At 41.8% G+C, this 23,787-nt stretch overlaps 1 long non-coding RNA gene across 1 annotated transcript in view; it reads right to left on the bottom strand.

The window, feature by feature from the left end:
• LOC135527006 (uncharacterized) overlaps positions 1–23,228 on the bottom strand; it is a 69,731-nt gene extending 46,503 nt beyond the window's left edge. Inside the window, exons 1-2 of the long non-coding RNA XR_010453380.1 lie at positions 23,105–23,228; positions 8,498–8,688 (exon numbers count right to left, since the gene is read on the bottom strand). This is a non-coding gene — a long non-coding RNA (uncharacterized LOC135527006). The remainder of the gene's footprint in view (positions 1–8,497; positions 8,689–23,104) is intronic.
• Positions 23,229–23,787: the final 559 nt, after the last annotated feature.

Genomic DNA, 23,787 nt, shown 5'->3' with positions numbered 1-23,787 from the left:
ATACTATACAAGAAGTGGGGCGGCATATCTGCACGACCTGCAGATTCCTGCTTTAAGGCTAAGGTCATTGTTAGAGCCTTTGTAGGAGCATGGTTAAACCGCCGAGCTGACTTACAAAACCATCGTTATTAATGTTGCACTTGGAAATGCTTGTAATCTAACGCCTGCCTCAGACCACTTTTAGAACAGTTAAGTGCGTCTTTAGATGCTCTTTTTGCCCTCCAGCATCACTTTACACGCAGAAGATATCCGCTAAACATATAATCACATGTTTTACCAGTCTCTCTGTGACAGCCGATAACTTCAGAACAAAGTTGTGGGCCTTTCCATGTCATGTTCAATCATTTTAATTTACCACAGGTGGACTCCAATCAAGTTGTAGAAACAATTCAAGGATGATCAATGGAAACATAATGCATCTGAGCTCAAATTCGAGGCTCATAGCAAAGGGTCTGAATACTTATGTAAGTAAGATATTTTTATCTTTAATAAATTAGCCAAAATGTATGAAAACCTGTTTTCAGTTTGTCATTATGGGGTGTTGTGTGGATCAATTTTAGAATACGGCTGTAACCTAACAAAATTTGGAAAAAGTCAAGGAGTCTGAATACTCCGAATGCCCTGTATGTGCTGCTTCAACAACAAGATTCAACCTTGATTTACATTTTTGTAACACTGCAAATACCCCTGATGCATTCTGTATCATAACTGACTGACAAGCCAAACTTCAACAAAGTGCTGAAAAGTTGAGAAGACCTAGCTAGATTGATTACTCTATAAAGAAATAATAATATAACATTAGATTCAAATATTGTATATTATACAGCGATATTTAATCCCCAATATAATTTTCCTAATAAGGTACATAGGTTTTTCTCACTTTCTCAATAATACTGTACCTGGGACAGATTTAAGTGTTGTATAGCTTTGAATACCAATGTCAAACAGTGTCTTTGTTTATTGTTTTAAAGGGGGAGGAAATTGATCAAACAGTTGAGCCTCAAAATTGATCTCAGGTGCATCCTGTTTCCATCCTTGAGATGTTTCTAAAAATTGACCACAGATTGGGGCGAAGAGGACAACAACCCTAAGCACACAGCCAAGACAACGCAGGTGTGACTTCGGGACAAGTCTCTGAATGTCCTTGAGTGGCCCTGCCAGAGCCCGGACTTGAACCTGATCGAACATTTCTGGAGAGATCTGAAAATAGCTGTACAGAGACCCTCCCCATCCAATGTGACAGAGCTTGAGAGGATCTGCAGAAAATAATGTGAGAAACTACCCAAATACAGGTGTGCCAAGAAGACTCGAAGCTGCCAAAGGTGCTTCAACAAAGTACTGAGTAAAGGACCTGAATACTTATGTAAATGTAATATTTAGTTTTTTTATTTGTAAGAAATGTGCAGACATTTTTGCATTGTTGTTATGGAGTATTGTGTGTTGATTGATGATGGGGGAAAAATATTTAATCCATTTTAGAATAAGGCTGTAACATCACAAAATGTGAAAACAGTCAAGGGTCTGAATACTTTCCAAATGTACTGTATATTTACTGTATAATTATCTGTGCTTGAATTGGAATGAAATGGGTGCAGGTACTCATTTTAGGTGACAGTACTGTTTATATTTACCTTCAGGAGCTCTACAATACTTTTGAGCTAATATTAATTCAAATCAAATCAAATTGCATTGGTCACATACACATATTTAGCAGATGCTATTGCGGGTGTAGCAAAATGCTTGTTTTCCTAGCTTCAACAGTGCAGTAATATCTAACAATTCACAACAACACACTCAAATCTAAAAATGTAATAATGGAATTAGGACGAACAATGTCAGAGTGCCAAGGCAGCAGCTACTCTTCTTGGGGTCCAGCAAAATTAAGGCAGTTTATACAATGTTAAAAACATTAAAACACATTCAGACTATGTGCCCTCAGGCCCCTTCTCTACCACTATCACATGTATACAGTACAAAATCAATGTGTACGTATATGTGTATAGTGCGTGTGTGTGTGTGCGCCTATGTTTGTGTTGCTTCACAGTCCCCGCTGTTCCACAAGGTGTTTTTTGTCTGTTTTTTAAATCAAATTTTACTGCTTGCATGAGTTACTTGATGAAGAATATAGTGCTATGTAGTCATGGCTCTATTTACTACTGTGCACCTTCCATAGTCTGTTCTGGACTCGTGGACTGTGAAGAAACCTCTTGTGGCATGTCTTGTGGGGTATGCATGTGTGCCAGTAGTTCGAACAGACAGCTCGGTGCATTCAACATGTCAATACAACATAAATACAAGCAGTGATGAAGTCAATATCTCCTCAACTTTGTGCCAGGAGAGATTGACATGCATATTATACATTTTGGCCCTCAGTCAAGGACCAGCTGTGCTACCCTGTTCTGAACCAATTGCAATTTTCCTAAATCCTTTTTTGTGGCACCTGACCACACGACTGAATCATTCTCTCTACTATTATTCAGACATTTCACATTTTTTAACTAAAGTGGTGATCCTAACTGACGTAAGACAGGGAATTTTTCCTAGGATTAAATGTCAGTAATTGTGAGACTGAGATTAAATGTATTTGGCTAAGGTGTATGTAAACTTCTGACTTCAACTGTGTTTATTCTGTGTTATTATTTAGTTAGCTAGTAAATCAATTATTCAACTACTTTGTGTAGCACTGAATAATGTGCACGGATGGGGGTTTTGCAGATCCAAAAAGGTTAAGACTGTTCAGAATAGTGATTTGATGTCGTAATGATTATTAAGATGACTGTTTATCGATGAAATAGGTAAATCACTTATACAGTGCATTGCAAAAGTATTCATCCCCCTTGGTGTATTTCCTATTTTGTTGCATTTCAACCTGTAATTTAAATGGATTTTTCAGGGGATTTCATGCAATAGACATACACAAAATAGTCCAAATTGGTGAAGTGAAATGAAAAAATGTACTTGGGATGCTCTGGATCTTTGTGTACGACAGCGTGTTCCAGTTCCCATGAATATCAAGCAACTTTGCACCACCATTGACAACATTCCATAGGCCACACTCAACAGCCAGATCAACTCTATGCGAAGGAGATGTGTCGTGCTGCATGAGGCAAATGATGTTCACACCAGATACTGACTGGTTTTCTGATCCACACCCCTATCTTTTCTAAGGTATCTGTGATCAACAGCATATCTGTATTTCCAGTCATTTGGAATTTGTAGGTTAGGGCTTTATTTATTTACTTCAATCTTTGCAATTGTTGCATGTTGCGTGTATATTTTTGTTTCGTGTAATATTCTCCTCAACTAACAAAACAAGCTTTCATTCCCATTGACATCATTCACATAAGCATAAAGAAAATAGAGGTTTGTCAGACTAATTCACACGTTTCCCAAAGACCAATGTAATCGTCTGGTAACCATACATTGTTTGCTGACTATTTGGACAGGCAAATTATCATGAGCGAAATAGAAAGATAGTAATTATGGTTCCTCGCTTTTCACGTTTTGGAAAGAACATGGTAGAGCTAAGTGGAGGAACAGGGTGTTTAGCACGGAGACTCTGTCTCTCCTCCATATGATTTGAATGGCTATGCTTTAACACATGCATGCCACTCAGTTCTAATGGAATGACAATGATATGTTGGACTAAGTAGACAAACAGTATGACTGGTATCACACAATCCAGCAGCTATAAAGACAGACACAATCGAAAAAGAGTTGACAAATGTGAATTATTTCATCACATTTTAGCAATCCTCCATGTCCTAATATCCAAATATGAAACAATTCACACCAGGGCTTCTTGTGACGAACTCTATCAAATGTCATCCCATATGTTTGACTGTCTGCTCTTTCTAAGCCCAATGACTGGCAGTTCAAGATTCACTGTTTGTTCACAAGCTTTGCATTCAAAACCCTTTGCCCAGCAGTCAGGTTTTCTGGTAAATATTCTGTTTTGGGGGATAATGTCCCTACAATGAAACAGCACTCTGGAACAATATGTTCTGGTGGCTGAGCAGGAGCCAGAGCCCAAGCCTTGTCACACTGCCCAGACACCCATGACACAATTTAATTAAAAGTGGAGAAATGTATTATGACACTAATGTCCTTTTCATTGCCGATTCCCGCGGAGTGAGAATCAGTAAGGCCAGCCAAGAGTAGCGCTGCATCGAACTTGCCCCAGCTGGAAAACGTGTGGTGAGACGACACTTGCCCCAGTACTTTTCAATCTTTCAAAGCAGCAGCACCGAACGTGTTTACCAGACATATTCATTAGTTCGCGTCATAGAAAGCAGGCATTTCTTATTGGACAAGTTGAGTTAGTACCTCCCCCAATTTTATCCCGTTTGCCTTAATTTTGTCTAGTGAATACAACCCTGTCCCTGGGATTTCAAGATTTAATATCACATGCACAAGTACAGTGAAATGCCTTTCCTGCTAACTCAAAATCCAACAATGCCACAATCAATAACAATGTATTACTAGAAAAAAACACAAGAAATAAGAATAGGAAATATGAAATACACAATTAAGTAAGCAAACTATATACAGGAATATTAAGTCAGATCCAATACCATATTTACATGGGCAGGGATACTGAAGGAATGGAGGTAGATATGTATAGAGATAAGGTGACGAGGCAACAGGATATAAGAGTGATTGTTTGTCATATCAAATCACATTTTATTGGTCACATACACATGGTTAGTAGATGTTATTGAGTGTAGCGAAATGCTTGTGCTTCTAGTTCTGACAGTGCAGCAATATTGTCACGACTTCCGCCGATGTTTGTTTGTGAGTGATTGTTTGTTGTACATCGGGCCGTTATTGTGGGCTCGCTATATTGCTTTGTATTTTGTATAGTTTGAGTAAAGTACATTGATTACTCATATCTGCTGTCCTGCGCCTGACTCTCTACACCAGCTACACACAGGATCAATACAAATATTTATAACATGTAATCTAACAATTCCACAACAACTACATAATACACACAAATCTAAGTAAAGGAATGGAAAAATAAGATTTTCATATAAATATATGGATGAGCAATGCCAGAGCGGCATAGGCAAGATGCAATAGATGGTTTAAAATACAGTATATACATATGAGATGACGTGAACATTGTCAATGTGGCATTGTTTAAAGTGGCTAGGGGCCAATGATTTCAAGTATGTGTGTAGGCAGCAGCCTCTCTGTGTTAGTGATGGCTGTTTAACAGTCTGATGGCCTTGAAATATTTTTCAGTCTCACGGTCCCAGCTTTGATGCACCTTTACTGACCTCACCTTCTGGGTGGTAGTGGGGTGAAGAGGCAAAGGCTCAGGTTGTTGTTGTCCTTGATGATCTTTTTGGCCTTCCATTGACATCGGCGTTGTACGTGTCCTGGAGGGCAGGTAGTTTGTCCCCTGTGATGCATTGTGCAGACCGCACCACCCTTTGGAGAGCCTTGTAGTTGTGGGTGGTGTAGTTGTAGTACCAGGTGGTGATACAGCCCAACAGGGTGCTCTCAATTGTGCATCTGTAAAAGCTTGTGAGGGTTTTAGTTGACAAGACAAATTTCTTCAGCCTCTTGAGGTTGAAGAGGCGTTGTTGCGCCTTCTTCACCACACTATCTATGTGGGTGGACCATTTAATTTATCTGTGATGTGTACGCTGAGGAACTTAACTCTTCACCTTCTTCACTGTTGTCCCGTCGATGTGGATAGGGGGATGCTCCCTGTGCTGTTTCCTGAAGTCCACGATCATCTCCTTTGTTTTCCTGACACCGAACTATGAGTGCCCTCACCTCCTCTCTGTAGGCTGTCTCGTCATTGTTGGTAATCAAGCCTACTATTGTTGTGGGGTCTGCAAACTTGATGATTGAGTTGGAGGCATGCATGGCCATGCAGTCATGGGTGAACAAGGAGTAGATGCGGGGGCTGAGCATGCACCATTGTGGGGCCCCAGTGTTAAGGATCAGCAAAGTTTAGATGTTGTTTCCTACCTTCACCACCCGCGGGTGGCCCGTCTGAAAGTCCAAGACCCAATTGCACAGGGCGGGGTTTGAGACCCAGGTCCTCAAGCTTAATGAAGAACTTGGAGGGTACTATGGCGTTGAATGCTGAGCTATAGTCAATGAACAGCATTCTTACATAGGTATTCCTCTTGTCCAGATGGGATAGGGCAATGTGCAGTGTGATGGCGATTGCATCGTCTGTGGACCTATTGGGGCAGTAAGCAAATTGAAGTGGGTCTAGGGAGACAGGTAAGGTGGACGTGATATGATCATTGACTAGTGTCTCAAATTCTTCATGATGACAGAAGTGACTACTATGGGGCATAGTCATTTAGTTTAGTTACCTTTGCCTTCTTGGGTACAGGAACAATGGTGGCTATCTTGAAGCATGTGGGGACAGCAGACTGGGATAGGGAGAGATTGTATATATCCGCAAACACACGTGCCAGTTGGTCTGCACATGATCTGAGTATGCGGCGGGGGATGCTGCCTGGACCGGCATCCTTGCGAGGGTTAACACATTTAAATCTATTACACACGTTAGCCACGGATAAGGAGAGCCCACAGTCCTTGGTAGCGGGCCGCATCGGTGGTACTGTATTATCCTCAAAGCGGGCAAAGAAGGTGTTTAGTTTATCTGGAAGTGAGACGTTAGTGTCCGTGACGTGGCTGTTTTTTTTTGTAGTCCGTGATTGTCTGTAGACCCTGCCACATACGTCTCGTGTCTGAGCCATTGAATTGCGACTCCACTTTGTCTCTATACTGACATTTTGCTTGTTTGATTGCCTTGCAGAGGTAATAACTACACAGTTTGTATTCGGCTACATTCCCAGTCACCTTTCCATGGTTAAATGCAGTGGTTCGCGCTTTCAGTTTTGTGCGAATGCCGTCATCTATCCACAGTTTCTGGTTAGGGTAGGTTTTAATAGTCACAGTAGGTACAACATACCCCATTCACTTCCTTATAAACTCACTCACCAAATCAGCGCATACGTCAATATTATTCTCTGAGGCTACATGTCCCAGTCCACATGAACAAAACAATATTGAAGCATGGATTCTGATTGGTCAGACCAGCGTTAAATATTTCTTAGCACGGGTACATCCTGTTTGAGTTTCTGCCTATAGGAAGGGAGGAGCAAAATGGAGTCGTGGTCAGATTTTCCGAAAGGAGGTCGAAGGAGGGCCTTGTATGCATCGCGGAAGTTCGAGAAGCAGTGATCCAGTGTTTTACCAGCTTCAGTGCTACAGTCAATATGCTGATAGAATTTAGGTGTCCTTGTTCTCAAAATTGCTTTGTTAAAATCCCCAGCTACAATAAATGCAGCCTCAGGATTTATGGTTTCCAGTTTGCATAAAGTCTAGTGAAGTTCCTAGAGGGCCGCCGTGGTATCAGCTTGAGGGGGGATATACACGGCTGTGACAATAACCGAGGAGAATTCACTTAGGAGATAATACGGTCGGCATTTGATTGTGAAGAATGCTAGGTCAGGTGAAAAAAGGACTTGAGTTTCTGTTTGTTGCTACAATTACACCATGTTGTTAATCATGAAACATACAGCACCGTGCTTATTCCTTATTCCACGAAGTAACCTAATTCGTTATTTGGTTTCAGGGGATATCAGTATGTGTCTTTTCTGGGGCCCGGAGATTTCCCGTTCTCATGACCTGGTAGGGTAAAACTCTGGGACCTATTCGTAGTGTCACGGGCGTCTGACGAAGAGGAACAAAGCACAGCGTCGTGAGCGTACATATTCCTTTTTATTAGGATGACGCAGACAAAAACAATAAACAATACAAAAACAACCGTGAAGCTTAAGGGCTAAGTGCCACAAACAAAGTTCACTTCCCACAAAGAAAAGAGGGAAAGTGTGTATGGTTCCCAATCAGAGACAACGATAGACAGCTGTCCCTGATTGAGGACCATACCTGGCCAAAATCATAGAAAAACAAAACCCCAAATCACACCCTGACCAAACCAAAAGAGACATAAAAAGGCTCTCTAAGGTCAGGGCGTGACACATAGACTATGACAAAAGTATTATTTTAGATAACTGTGCTATGACTAAAGGGCTGGAGTTTTTCTTGTTAGGTCATTTTAATTGCAAACACTCCTGATCTAAGGTGGATCAAACAATTTCAAACTATGTTTTTATTCATTCAGAATCTGATAAAAGAGCCAGAGACAACAAATTCAATGGACACCAAACTCTGTAGTTTAGTGAACTACTATAGCAGTGCTTACAATGCAAATAATGGTTACAATATATTTAAATATTAATTTCACTCTATATATATATATATATATATATACACACACACACAAATCTTGTTCAAGATGGCACCGACAGAGAGGGCTGCCTTGCTTCTAGTCCTTAGGAAACTTTGCATTATTTAGTTTTTTATTGTATTATTTCTTACATTGTTAGCCCAGAAAATCTTAAGTATTATTACATATAGCTGGGAAGAACTATTGGATATCAGAGCGACGTCAACTTACCAGCACTACGACCAGGAATGCGACTTTCCCGAAGCAGATCCTTTGTCCTAACCCCCCAGGGCATTTGAACTGATTCCAGAGGCTGACCCAAAATAACACCAGCGGAGAAGAGGTAGACGGAGTGGTCTTCTGGTCAGACTTCAGAGGCACGCACACCGCTTCCGAGTATATTACTCGCAAATGTCCAGTCTCTAGATAACAAGGTAGACGAAATTAGGGCAAGGGTTGCTTTCCAGATTGTAACATACTCTGTTTCACGAAAACATGACTCTCTCGGGATATGCTGTCGGAGTCGATACAGCCACCTGGATACTTTGTGCGTCGTGCTTATTCCTTATTCCTGAGGTTACATAATTTGGCATAGTTGTAAAATGTCAGTTCTCCTAAGTGTGTCACTAATGCTTGTCAAAAGTCTTCAATTGTGTGTTACTGTTATCACGGAGCAGACCACATTATGTCAATTATGACTAAATCAGTTCTAAGATGGTATAATGAAAAGAGGTTTTAGCAAATTGAGTTTTTTTGACAGTCAAGCCAAGTCAAAGCATGGACATGATTTGGAGAAATTACAGTTCTCTGCATAATATGTAATGCTTTTCTTTCAATACTGTTGTTGTTGACCCAGGCTTGGAGCAATAACTTGGACAGCCCTTTCTAAATTGAGGAGATGGAACATTCAACGCTTGCTTTTTTGCCACTATGGAAAAAAAACACATTCACATTTTATCTTGAACACCACACAGTTTCCGACACACAATTATCTCACCCCAACAGAAGTATTGTCAAAGACTAAATGATTTCTAAATTGTATTCTCGTGGACGTGGGAGCATTCATCGTGTTTAAATTATTTCTCACTCCTTCTCGTTCTGCCTCTAATGAATAATCTGAAGAATTGGCAGTCTTTTCAAGCTATGTCTGGTTGATTTTCTCTACGGGGATGTACCTATTGAATAGGCTGCCACTCAGATCTGTGGTAACAGATTGCTGCAGAATATACCAGTATACTGAATGTTTTTGTTGGTCTCGACTCTCTCTTTTCCCCCTGGGTTTAATGAGACGATTTAACATCTGTGGAGGGATGTCCGGTTATGACTCTCTGTAGGGCTTTCGGCACTTCCTCTGTCAATTTCTTCTTTCATTTAAACCCCAGGGTTATGAAGGACAGACAGCTTCGCCTCGGCTGGCGAAGGTTATTATTTTTTATTGAGGTAGTTACTCATTGTGTGATTCAGCACAAATACAAGATGTAAAGACAGTAATGTACAGCTCCTCTCAACCCTGTGGAGAGTGCTTTCCTCAATGCCATAATATTTAATATACATTGGGTATACAAAATATTAAAACACCTGCTCTTTCCATGATATAGACTGACCAGGTGAATCCAGGTGAACGCTATGATCCCTTATTGATGACACTTTTTAAATCCACTTCAATCAGTGTAGATGAAGGGGCTCATTGAAGAATGATTTTTAAGCCATGAGACATGGATTGTGTATGTGTGCCATACAGAGGGTGAATGGGCAAGACAAAATATTTAAGTGCCTTTGAATGGGGTGTGCCAGGCGCACCGGTTTGTGTCAAGAACTGCAATAATGCTGGGTTTTTCACATGTGCATCAAGAATGTGTCACGAATATTACCGACGTTGGCTCCCCTTCTGGTTGAGGTGGCGCTCGGCGGTCGTCGTCGCCGGTCTACTAGCTGCCACCGATCCTTTGTTCTGTGTTCGTTTGGTTTTGTCTAATTGGTTTCACCTGTTTCTTGTTTGGTTGTTAGGGTGGGGTTATTTAAGTTTGTTTAGCCCGCTTCTTTTTGTGCGGGCTTGTACTACTGTATTTGTGAGAGGTGTTAGTGTTTTGTTGGATTTTTTCGCTGTACTGGTATTGTACCTAATGGTACTATTTGTTTTAATAGTTACGCCTGTGTTGGGTATATACTATTTTGATTTTGGACATTAAAGCGTGTTTTTCCCGCATCCTTTGCTCTCTGCGCCTGACTCCACACACATTCACTCATTGTGCGTTACAGAATGGTCCACCACCCATAGGACATCCAGCCAACTTGACACAACTGTGTGACTCATTGGAGTCCACATAGGCAAGCATCCCTGTGGGCAAAAGGAGGGGGTGGGTGGGAGTGCAACTCAACATTAGGAAGGTGTTCTCATCTACAGTGGGACAAAAAAGTATTTAGTCGGCCACCAATTGTGCAAGTGGTCTGTAATTTTCATCATAGGTACACTTCAACTATGACAGACAAAATGAGAGAAAAAAATCCAGAAAATGACATTGTAGGATTTTTAATTTATTTATTTGCAAATTATGGTGGAAAATAAATATTTGGTCACCTACAAACAAGCAAGATTTCTGGCTCTCACAGACCTGTAACTTCTTCTTTAAGAGGCTCCTCTGTCCTCCACTCGTTACCTGTATTAATGGCACCTGTTTGAACTTGTTATCAGTATAAAAGACACCTGTCCACAACCTCAAACAGTCACACTCCAAACTCCACTATGGCCAAGATCAAAGAGCTGTCAAAGGACACCAGAAACAAAATTGTAGAGCTGCATCAGGCTGGAAAGACTGAGTCTGCAATAGGTAAGCAGCTTGGTTTGAAGAAATCAACTGTGGGAGCAATTATTAGGAAATGGAAGACATACAAGACCACTGATAATCTCCCTCGATCTGGGGCTCCACACAAGATCTCACCCAGTGGGGTCAAAATGATCACAGGAACGGTGAGCAAAAATCCCAGAACCACACGGGGGGACCTAGTGAATGACCTGCAGAGAGCATGGACCAAAGTAACAAAGCCTACCATCAGTAACACACTACGCCACCAGGGACTCAAATCCTGCAGTGCCAGACGTGTCCCCCTGCTTAAGCCAGTACATGTCCTGGCCTGTCTGAAGTTTGCTAGAGAGCATTTGGATGACCCAGAAGAAGATTGGGAGAATGTCATATAGTCAGATGAAACCAAAATAGAACATTTTGGTAAAAACTCAACTTGTCGTGTTTGGAGGAAAAAGAATGCTGAGTTGCATCCAAAGAACACCATACCTACTGTGAAGCATGGGGATGGAAACATCATGCTTTGGTGCTGTTTTTCTGCAAAGGGACCAGGACAACTGATCCGAGTAAATGAAAGAATGAATGGGGCCATGTATCGTGAGATTTTGAGTGAAAACCTCCTTCCATCAGCAAGGGCATTGAAGATGAAACGTGGCTGGGTCTTTCAGCATGACAATGATCCCAAACACACCGCCCGGGCAACGAAGGAGTGGCTTCGTAAGAAGCATTTCAAGGTCCTTGAGTGGCCTAGCCAGTCTCCAGATCTCAACCCAATAGAAAATCTTTAGAGGGAGTTGAAAGTCCGTGTTTCCCAGCAACAGCCCCAAAACATCACTGCTCTAGAGGAGATCTGCATAGAGGAATGGGCCAAAATACCAGCAACAGTGTGTGAAAACCTTGTGAAGACTTACAGAAAACGTTTGACCTCTGTCATTGCCAACAAAGGGTATATAACAAAGTATTGAGATCAACTTTTGTTATTGACCAAATACTTATTTTCCACCATAATTTGCAAATAAATTCATTAAAAATCCTACAATGTGATTTTCTGGATTTTTTTTCTCATTTGTCTGTCATAGTTGAAGTGTACCTATGATGAAAATTACAGGCCTCTCTCATCTTTTTAAGTGGGAGAACTTGCACAATTGGGGGCTGACTAAATACTTTTTTGCCCACTGTACCTGCTCCAAGAGCGGAGATTCAGACACAGTCATTATAAGGGCCCACCTTTGGAGAGGTGACAGGATAGACTTTTGGAAAACTATGCTCGTCTGTCATTATTCACATCCACATATTTGACAATAAAGGCCATTGACGTGGGTAAAGGTTATCACAGAATATATGAAATGGTTGTATCGAGGGTAATGAAATAATGAGTGGTTCAAAGTTCTGATTATGGAATCACATGGGAATAGCTTTCAGAACATTTGAAGATAGTGTTGTTGACCACTATGTTTACACAGCCACCCTAAAAACCCAATTCAGATTTTTTCTTCATATCCATTCATTTGCTCTGACTGTCCACACTCAGTTATATATATGACCCATATCAAAGGTGCACATTCACATGGATGTTGCCTTTGAAATAGAATACAGATGCAAATCTAATTTCCTGTCACTGTTCCTTTAAAATTTGGGGTGGTTATCTTGGGGAAGGCAGGTCATATGCAAGAAAAAAAACACTTCAGTCATAAATTGGAAAAATATTAGAATTGGGCTGTGTCTACTCAGCCTTCTGTTCCAACTAAGGTTGCATATGGAGGATCAGAATTTCTCAAAATTGAGAACCACATGCAAGTGAAAGTCAGAAGTCAAAAGATGTGTTTTTTTTGCTGTTTACACAATGGGAAAAAATATCAGATATGCCAAATAATTGTCAAAAGATCGGAATTGAGCTATCTAAACTCGTTCTCCTATGAAATGGTTCAGAGATCGAACTGCCAGTGATTGTTTTCTTATTTCAGACACTTTGTTCAGTACACAGACAGATTTTTCTATTTGGATTGAAAATGTAAACATTTTAATAAAAGTATCAAAGTGTGTAACACATTACTCAATATCTTATCTCATCACCAGAAGAGTTTTATACTGTATGTCAAGTGATAGATTCATCTGAAGTGTAAGAAGCAATTTAAGATATCGCTCATGCGACCAATTGTACAAGTTCTGTAATTCTCATTCTCACATTTAAGACAATGAATTATACTTTTAAATGAGCAACTGAGATCTAACAGAGAAGTATGTGCTGAACATTCAATACGCTTCCATTAAAAGTGGTCAATGATGCTTTTTGAAACAATAATCGAATCTAGCATCAACGGTGGTCCTAAGATCCAACATATGCATCTCATTAATCTGCTTTGTATGTTTTGAAGGCAAACGTTAATGTCCTATATTGCAGACAGACAATCAGCCCTAAACTTCAAGCAGATGACATCAGTGTAGCTTATAATTGGTTCCTTTGATGTTTCTTCATTTCCTCCTGGCTTCAAAGACCACCACCATATGGGCTGTGGCCCAAATAGTACCCTGTTCGCGATATAGTGCACTACTGGTCAAAAGTTGTGCACTATGCAGAAAATAGCGTGCTATTTGGGTCACATTCATGGTATAATAGTGTCCTTGTATTGCTATAAAAAGAAGCTAAACTGAAAACGGCAAAGCATGGTCCGGAAAAGAACTAGCTCAATTTCATTACATTTTGATATCTCGCTGGGAAATCAGAAATCAGCAGAAGTCTGTATTGCTCGGCAAATCTGATTTAAGAAAATTAATTTGATGCTTGGAGTTGATGTTTTTGTTTTGTGTGCTGTGTTCTCCAGTCTTTATTCCTACCAGCCAGCTCCCCATTGCAGACTTAATAAAGGGTGCCCAGTGGGCAAAACTGGTTAAAATTAGAGCCCTTTATTGCCCAGAGTTGTGTCAATGAGGTAGTCCATTTTCTATAGGCTAACTATTTTCACGTGGTTTGTGGGCACAGAAAAAGTTGCACCTTCCCAAAACTTTTCCATAGCAACTTTTTGAAAAGCTGTCTAAATTTGTACTCTGCTGGAGATAAATACATTTTGTCATGTGCAAGTAAATACATTCAATGTGAGGTGACATAACTGAGATGATGGATGCCTGTCAATAACAAAGTCACATCTTGTAGAGTTCAAATATGCTGCCTGGTCCAGTCTTAACTTTCCTATAGTTGTTCCACTCTCTGAACTTCCAAAACAGCTTGTTACATTGGTGGCAGCTGTGTTTTGCTGAGAGTTTTAAGGACTCTAGAACCTATAGTATGTTTTCTGAAGTTATCACTGGACTTAAATGATGTTAAATGGCGTTTTTTTCATATGCTAGCCAGGCCTGCTACTAGCCCTACGGAGCTAGAATATGAAGAGGAGCGTTTGCGCCCTGTTCTTGTGCCATCATCTCCCTCACTGCTAGCTGTCGGACAGGAGAACAGTGCGTATTGGACTGTCCATTTATTCTATGACATCAATACTTAGAGACTTTTACCCGGACTTGGAAAATCTGTTGGACATTTATTTTCACTTCGTGAACGTCAGGGAATTGCACACCTCCTGCCATTCTCTGATGGGCCCAGGCATTCTGCAACATGGACATGACTGAGGAGGATCCAAATTGGCTATGTGCTTCTTGCACAAGGGAGGACTGTGCTCTCCTTGATTTACCCAAATGCTGGGATTGGGATGGATCTGCATTTTCTATGTGGGAGAACGTATTACATTTTGTGAGTAGCTGTGTGAAAGTGGAACCGAAGGAGGCCTTAAAAATGCAGTGTGCTCGGCCTTGGGCCTGTAGGCTCCATGCGGACCGAGCATGGTATTGTGAGACCATCCTTGTAGACTTTGATGATTTGCGAGAAAGAGACTTTCGTTAGGAAGAATATGGAGTGAAAAATATGGACTGAAAATTTCATTAACCCGGTTGGTGTTTTGAAATACGTATTTTGTCAGTGGTATTAATTTTGTTAAGTTAAATGTTGAGCTGTACTGTAAGATTTAAAAAAAAAAAAAAAAATTGGATGAGGAACAAGAAAACAAAAAATCGTTTTCTTGTGACTGTAAAGTTTTTTTTGTATGATGCATTAACAACTTGCATATTACGGTATTCAAATATTTCTTACTAAACAAGTGTAGTGCCTAGTGAGTCTACACACATTTTCTATCTAAAAAAAGATTAAATACAATTTCCTACAGAGCTACACAACCTGCTCCACATTTTATAAGTGGAAGAAAAAGTATAGAATTTTTTTCAAATTAATAGTAACAAAATTAAAAAAGATGTCTAGATTGTGTACTGTGTGTCTTCACAACCCAGAGGTTTTGGTGGAAGCGCCTTTGGCAGCAATTACATGTGTAAATAATTTTTTTATAAGATTCTCTGAACTCTACACAACTCAGAGGGCAACATATATCCATTGTTTTTGTCAAAATTGCTCAAGATCACTAAATTTGGTTGGGAGACATTGATGGACAGCAATGTTCAAACTTTGTCTCTGATTATCAAGCAAGTCTTTGGCATTATATCTTGTGTTAATATCCCACTGGAAAATACAATTATATGCCAGGGTTAGGTATTCAGAAGACTGGGGCAGGTTTTCAAAACAAAATGTTACCTTGACTTTGCTCCTTTCATATATATTTTAATCCGGAAAAAATCCCCAGACCCTGCCGGTGACAAGAATAACCATGATATGATGCTGCCACCACAATATTTGAAAATGCAGGCTAGGTTTGCTCTAAGTATCCTGGGATTACCCTCAACTACTGGGATCATGTTTAGCGTTCATCCATTGTCTACCAATGGATTTAAGATTATTTTAGTAATATTCACAATCTTAATGTTTTTGGGAAGCTCACCCAAGAAAGACACTTATTAAGAATCCTTGCCATTGCCTTCACCCTGCAATTCCAGTTTTGCATGCTGAAATTCTTAGTTTCACTTCTTGTTTTCTACCAACTTGTTAAGGTTTTCGAAGGCAAATATTAAATAAAAGTGGAGATTCAAGAGCAAAAGACTTCTTTGTTACCGACTTCATTATTTCTCTGTTCCTCGCCCGCCTTCTTCACCAATGCTTAACGAGGCCTCATCTGTATTCATTAGTGTGGTGTTGGGAGGTTGCCCAACTCACACATCCCCCTTGCCATACGCCGTTCACCTTCATCCGTTTTGATTAATATGGATAAGTACAGTTAATTTGGTTATTGTACATTCATATATTAATTAGCTGAACTGTGCAACGCCTCAATGACAAATGAAGCACATTTCTCATTTGGTAGACCTTGGATGGGATGTTCAATAAGAGAGCGGCGAACAAGGGTCTAATGACAAAGGAGTGACACCTAATTTACATGTGTGATTACTGTGGCGATGGGTTTTTATTGCAGTTGGTATAATGAAGGTTGCACTTGATGAAACAATTCATGGTGGAAAGTCATTCAGTTTAACAGATACAGTTGAAGTCTGAAGTTTACATACCTTAGCCAAATACATTTAAACTCAGTTTTTCACAATTCCTGACATTTAATCCAAGTAAAAATTCCCTGTCTTAGGTAAGTTAGGATCACCACTTTATTATAAGAATGTGAAATGTCAGAATAATAAAGATGTTGATTTATTTAAGCTTTTGTTGCTTTCGTCACATTCCCAGTGGGTCAGAAGTTTACACATTCAATTAGTATTTGGTAGCATTGCCTTTAAATTGTTTAACTTGGGTCAAACGTTTTGGGTAGCCTTCCACAAGCTTCTCACAATAAGGTGGGTGAATTTGGGCCCATTCCTCCTGACAGAGCTGGTGTAACTGAGTCAGGTTTGTAGGCCTCCTTGCTCGCACACGCTTTGTCAGTTCTGCACACACATTTTCTATGGGATCGAGGTCAGGGCTTTGTGATGGCCACTCCAATACCTTGACTTTGTTGTCCTTAAGCCATTTTTCCACAACTTTAGAAGTATGCTTGGGGTCATTGTTCGTTTGGAAGACCCATTTGCGACCGAGCTTTAACTTCCTGACTGATGTCTTGGGATGTTGCTTCAACATATCCACATCATTTGCCCCCCTCATGATGCCATTTAGTTTGCGAAGTCCACCAGTCCCTCCTGCAGCAAAGCACCCCCACAACATGATGCTGACACCACCGAGCTTCACGGTTGGGATCGTGTTCTTCGGCTTGCAAGCATCCTCCTTTTTCCTCCAAACATAATAACGATGGTCATGATGGCCAAACAGTTCTATTTTTGTTTCATCAGACTAGAGGACATTTCACCAAATGTCAGAGTTTTGTCCCTATGTGCAGTTGCAAACCGTAGTCTGGCTTTTTTTATGGCGGTATTGGAGCAGTGGCTTCTTCCTTGCCGTGCGGCCTTTCAGGTTATGTCAATATAGAACAAGTTTTTCTGTGGATATAGATACTTTTGTACCTGTTTCCTCCAGCATCTTCACAAGGTCCTTTGCTGTAGTTCTGGGATTGATTTGCACTTTTCGCACCAAAGTTTGTTCATCTCTTGGAGACAGAACGCGTCTCCTTCCTGAGCGGTATGATGGCCATGGTGTTTATACTCGCATACTATTGTTTGTACAGATGAACGTTGTACTTGCAGGCGTTTGGAAATTGCTCCCAAGGATGAACCAGACTGTTTATGCAAGGTAATGTAATGACGCAATGTTCCAGTAACAATACTTATTTTCCACCATAATTTGCAAATAAATTCATACAAAAATCATACAATGTGATTTTCTGGATTTTGTTTTCTCCTTTTGTCTGTCATAGTTGAAGTGTACCTATGATGAAAATTACAGGCCTCTCTCATCTTTTTAAGTGGGAGAACTTGCACAATTGGTGGCTGACAATACTTTTTTGCCCCTCTGTACATTCAAAAGACTGCATAGACATTCGTATTGAGGGTTTGCTTGAATTCCAGATGTAATTGATGTTAAATCTCTCAGATTAAAACATATTTGACCCACTCCCCTCCTTGTAAAATTTAAAAGATGGCAGGTGCAAAATCATGATTTGTCCCAGAAATCTGTAATGCAGTAACCAGCTCACCAGTAGAATTGTTCCTCATATCCCCATTATCCCATAGCCTCCTGACATTTTAACGTTTCATAGTCATGAGAGACTACTGATTCATGACATTCCTGCATTCCTTTTGTCCAAATATGTAGATTTAAGTTAATAGACAATATTGTTTTGACACCACAAACTGCATATAATCAGAGGTGTGGGCTGGAATCAAAAAGTGAGGTCTTCATAAGTCAATGTTTGGCATTTCAGTAGAGTGTTTGTGCTTTTATAATCTCCAATCTGTTAAGCGGCCTGAATAAAAAAAATACAAATTCAACGTAGACATATTGCTGAGCGTGCTGTGAGTGTGGGCAGGTAATAATTGGGTGAAGCAATGCAAATAAAGCCTCTTGACTATAGAACCACATTGGTTTGTTTCAAGTAATTTAAGGTTACATGCTGTATTGGCGCCATACTTGATCTGAGATTTCGAGTGTGAGAAAGGTACACAGAAAGAGAAGGTACATATATTCAGAAAGTATGCAGACCCCTTTTTCCACATTTTCACAGCTTCATTCTAAAATGGGAGATGACATTTTTTTAAATCCTCATTATGTGATTTGGGCGGGCATTTTATGTTCTATGTTTTTGTATTTCTCTGTTTTGGCCGGGTATGGTTCTCAATCAGGGACAGCTGTCATTCGTTGTCTCTGATTGGGAATCATACTTAGGTAGCCTTTTTCCCTTTGTTATTTGTGGGAAGATAACTTTGTTTGTGGCACTTAGCCCTGTAAGCTTCACGGTCGTTGTGTATTGTTTTGTTGGCGACATTTAAATAGAAGAAAAATGTACGCTCACCAGGCTGCACCTTAGTCCACTTCTTACGACGGCCATGACAGAACTACCCACTAACAAGGGACCAAGCAGCATGGTAAGGGGGACTCATGGACAGGAAATCCTGGACGGTAAGGGACCCTGGAGGTAGGCTGGGGAATATCGCCGTCCCAAGGAGGAGCTGGAGGCAGAAAAGGCGGAAAAGAGGCGATATGAGGAGGCAAGTCAGCGAAGCAGGCACGAGAGGCAGCCCCCCCCCAAAAAAATTGGGAAGCACACGGGGGGATTGACGGAGTCAGGTTATAGACCTGAGCCAACTCTCCATGCTTACCGTGGGGAGAGAGTGACTAGTCAGGCACCAGGTTATGCGGCTCAGCGCCATGTGTCTCCAGTGCGCTCTCATAGCCCGGTGCGCTCTCTGCAAGCTCCCCGCAGTTGCCGTGCTAGAGTTAGCATTCAGCCAGGAGTGATTGTGCCGGCTCAGCGCTCCTGGTTTCCGGTGCGTCTCTTCGGCCCAGGTTATCCTGCGCCAGCACTACGCACGGTATCCCCAGTTCGCCAGGAGAACCCAGTGTGACCTGTTCCAGCTCCCCGCACGTTCAGGGCTAAAGTGGGCATGCAGCCAAAAGGAGAGGTGCAGGTGCTAAGCACCAGAGCTCCAGTGCTCCCCCACAGGCCGGTGCGGCCTGTGCCTGCACTCTGGAGGTGCCGGGCTAGAGTGAGCATTCAGCCTGAAAGAGTGGTGCAAAGGCTACGCACCAGAGCTCCATTGCTCCCCCACAGGCCGGTTCATCCTGTGTCTCCTACAAGGACCAGGCCTCCAGTAGGTCTCCCCAGCCTCGTTCATCCCATTCCTCCTCCACGGACCAGGTCTCCCCAGCCTGGTGAGTCTGGTGCCTGTTCCATGGGCCAGTCCGGGGCCTCCAGCAAGGATGCCCAGTCCGGGGCCCACAGTGAGGGTGCCCAGTCCAGGGCCCGCAGCGAGGGTGCCCAGTCCGGGGCCCGCAACGAGGTTCCCCAGTCCAGGCCCCCCACGGATCAGGCCTCCAGTAGGTCTCCCCAGCCTGGTGAGTCCGGTGCCTGCTTCACGGGCCAGTCCGGCGCCTCCAACAAGGGAGCCCAGTGTGGGGCCCGCAGCGTGGGTGCCCAGTCCGGAGCCCGCAACGAGGTTCCCCAGTCCAGGCCCCCCACGGATCAGGCCTCCAGTAGGTCTCCCCAGCCTGGTGAGTACGGTGCCTGCTTCACGGGCCAGTCCGGCGCCTCCAGCAAGGGTGCCCAGTCCGGGGCCCGCAGCGAGGGTGCCCAGTCCGTGGCCCGCAGCGAGGGTCCCCAGTCCGGGGTCAGCGACGAGGGTCCCCGCACCAGAGGCGGTACCAAAGTGGGGTGAGCCAGAGGTGGAGCGGTGTCTACGTCCCGCACCAGAGTCGCCACAGTGGATAGATGTCCACCCAGACCCTCCCCTATAGGTTCGGGTTTTGCGGCCAGAGTCTGCACCTTTGAGGGGGAGGGGGGGTCGAGGGAGAAAGGCCTTGGTCAGGGAGGTGACCAAGAACCTGAAGATCACTCTGACAGAATTCCTCTGTGGAGATGGGAAAACAAGGACAACCATCTCTGCAGCACTCCACCAATCAGGACTTTATAGTAAAGTGTCCAGATGGAAGCCACTCTTCAGTAAAAGGCATAGGACAGCCCGCTTGGTGTTTACCAAAAGGCAATTAAAGGACTCTCGGACCATGAAAAACAAGATCCTCTGGTCTGATGAAACCAAGATAGAACTCTTTGGCCTGAAACCTGGCACCATCCCTACGGTGAAGAACGATGGTGGTAGCATCATGCGGTGGGGATGTTTTCAGCGACAGGGACTGGGAGAGTAGTCAGGATTGAGGGACTTATGGGCGGAGCAAAGTACAGAGAGATATTTGATGAAAACCTGCTCCACAGCGCTCAGGACCTCAGACTGGGACAAAAGTTCACCTTCCAACACACAGCGACCCTAAGCACACAGCCAAGACAATGCAGGAGTTGCTTCAAGTCTCTGAATGTCCTTGAGTGGGCCAGTCAGAACTCGATCGAACATCTCTGGAGAGACCTGAAATTAGCTTTGCTTGGACGCTCCCCATCGAACCTGACACAGATTGAGAGGATCTGTAGAGAAGAATGGGAGAAACTACCCAAATATACAGTACTAGGTGTGGCAAGTATGTAGCATCATGCCCAAGATGACCCAATGCTGTAATCGCTGCCAAAGGTGATTCAACAAAGTATTGCGTATAGGGTCAGAATACTTACGGGATTGTGATATTTCCTTTATTTTTAACAATATCTAAAAATCTGTTTTTGTTTTGTCATTATGGGGTATTGTGTGTAGATTGACGAGGGAAAAAACAATTTGACCAATTTTCGAATGATGCTGTAATGTAACTAAATGTGGATGAAGTCAGTTGGTCTGAATACTTTCCGTATGGACTGAATATACAGTACCAGTTAAAAGTTTGGACACACCTACTCATTCCAGGTGTTTTTATTTTCTACAATGTAGAATAATAGACAGCAAAACTATGTAGTAACCAAAAAAGTGTTAAACAAATCAAAATATATTTGGATATCCCCCTTTGCCTAATCTTGTCATTCTTTCTAACAGCTTCATGAGGCAATCACCTGGAATGTTTTTCATTCAGCAGGTGTGCCTTGTTAAAACTTCTTCGGGATAGGGGGCAGCGTTTTCACTTTTGGATAAATAGCATGCCCAAATTCAACTTCCTGCTGCTCATCCCCAGAATATAAGGTATACATATTATTAGTACATTTGGATAGAAAACACTGAAGTTTCTAAAACGGTTTGAATCATGTCTGTGAGTGTAATAGAACTTACGTAGCAGGCAAAACCCAGAGGACAAAGAATTCAGATTTTTTGTTTGTTTTGAGTTTATCCAGAGTGATCATGGGCCTCTTGGCTGCATCTCTGATCAGTCTTCTCCTTGTATGAGCTGAAAGTTTAGAGGGACGGCTAGGTCTTGGTATATTTGCAGTGGTCTGATACTCCTTCCATTTCAATATTATCGCTTAAATGTCATTCCACTTCATGATTGTGTCCCACTTGTTGTTGATTCTTCACAAAAATATACAGTTTTATATCTTTATGTTTGAAGCCTGAAATGTGGCAAAAGGTCGCAAAGTTCAAGGGGGCCGAATACTTTCGCAAGGCACTGTATATATGTAACATTAGAATGAAAACATACATTTTTAGTATATATATATATATATATACTAAAAATGTATATATACTAAAAACATACATTTTTAGTATATACATTTTTAGTATATATATATATATACACTAAAAATGTATATACTAAAAATGTATGTTTTCATTCTAATGTTACATAAAACCCTAACTAAAACTTAATGTGAATCTTAGCTAATGTTCTGGGAATGTTCCCATTTTGCTGGGTGCTGTGTGGACTCTCTCCTTCAAGGATACACTGCTCTGCAAATCAAACACACTTCTGAAAGTACAATGCAGACAATCCACCGTCTGCAACAATTGAATTCCAGCCTTGGCTTTGCCCATCAGAAACATAGTGGTTTTGTTTGCACTGGTAGAAAAGGAAAAGGACAGTGGGGGAAATGAGCCACAGTAACGGACATGATGTAGAAGTATCAGAGTACAGTGCACAGAATACCATAGAGTTGTAACATTGTCTCAAGATGTATGTATTTCTGGTTATACTGCAGCAAACTCAGTATTAGGTAACACTGCAATATAGCATACCATAAGAAATGTACAGAAACAGCTTTACATAATGCTGGCCTTATCAGTGCAGACCATACTATTTAGTGTGGGTTTACTGGGTTACACATTTGCTTGCCTATTGATATGGCCAACTCCTACATGCACTCCCACATCCACTCAGAGGCTACAGGGGTCTTACAGAAAACCCGGAATGAACATGGACATGGTGATAGAAATAAAGGCAGATTTTGTGGGAATAGCCTAAAAGTAACACTCTTGATATTTACAACGGCAGCAAAAGAGGGCATTTTAAATGGGACTAAGAAGGGCATTCTGTAATTAAAATGTTGAATAATCATTACATTATCCAAATTCATAAGCATGGCAGTTGCATCTATTTCAGTCTGATCAACTTTAGCTTTCAAATGAGGTATATTCAAAATGCCACTCTTACTTGATGACTTCCTTCATAGAACAAGTTGTGGTCCTTTATCCCTGTGGTGTGTTGCCTCAGGAGCGATAGAACGTCGAGGGATTCTCTTTATCTGAGAGCGAATGCAATTATGATTTCCAATCGAGTTTGGGGTGCACTGTCTGAGTCCACTGGAAAGCCAACCTCCTCGGCTGTCAAATATGGACAGCTTTTAAGAACCTCACTATGCTCCATGCATACTAATACACAGGCAGACAAAAAATAATATGCATTACTAAGCGTGCAGGGCTACCGGCCTGACCTGTCAAAAGCTGGCTGAAATACACTTTGTGAAGGTGTGAAATGCATACTCCGGACTCAACCAGTCAATCAAAACTGAGGAATTTTACACAGATTACGTATTTTCCTGGGTTTCAGTGGGAGTCGTGTAATTGTACTCATGTCCACACCTGCTAGCAACAGCAGGTTTGGCAACTAAGAAAAAATTAGCAGTCCAAGAGATGGTCCTCTGTGTTAATCTGGGCTCGCATCCAAACACTGTTGCATCGATTAATTGAATTGTCAAAGTCATGGTAGCAGCTGTGGGTGTGTTGGGCAGTGGTGCGATTGCCACGGTTCGAGAGGGGGGCCAAAATGGCTCCACTTTGAATTTGGCGACAGATGTCAACTTCCTCATCAAAATGCCTTACTCAGACCGGGAAGCC

Source organism: Oncorhynchus masou, chromosome 32, assembly GCF_036934945.1.
Source record: "Oncorhynchus masou masou isolate Uvic2021 chromosome 32, UVic_Omas_1.1, whole genome shotgun sequence".
Taxonomy (NCBI): domain Eukaryota; kingdom Metazoa; phylum Chordata; class Actinopteri; order Salmoniformes; family Salmonidae; genus Oncorhynchus; species Oncorhynchus masou.
The sequence above is the reverse complement of the archived record's forward strand: the minus strand, read 5'-3'. Positions and strand labels throughout refer to the sequence as shown.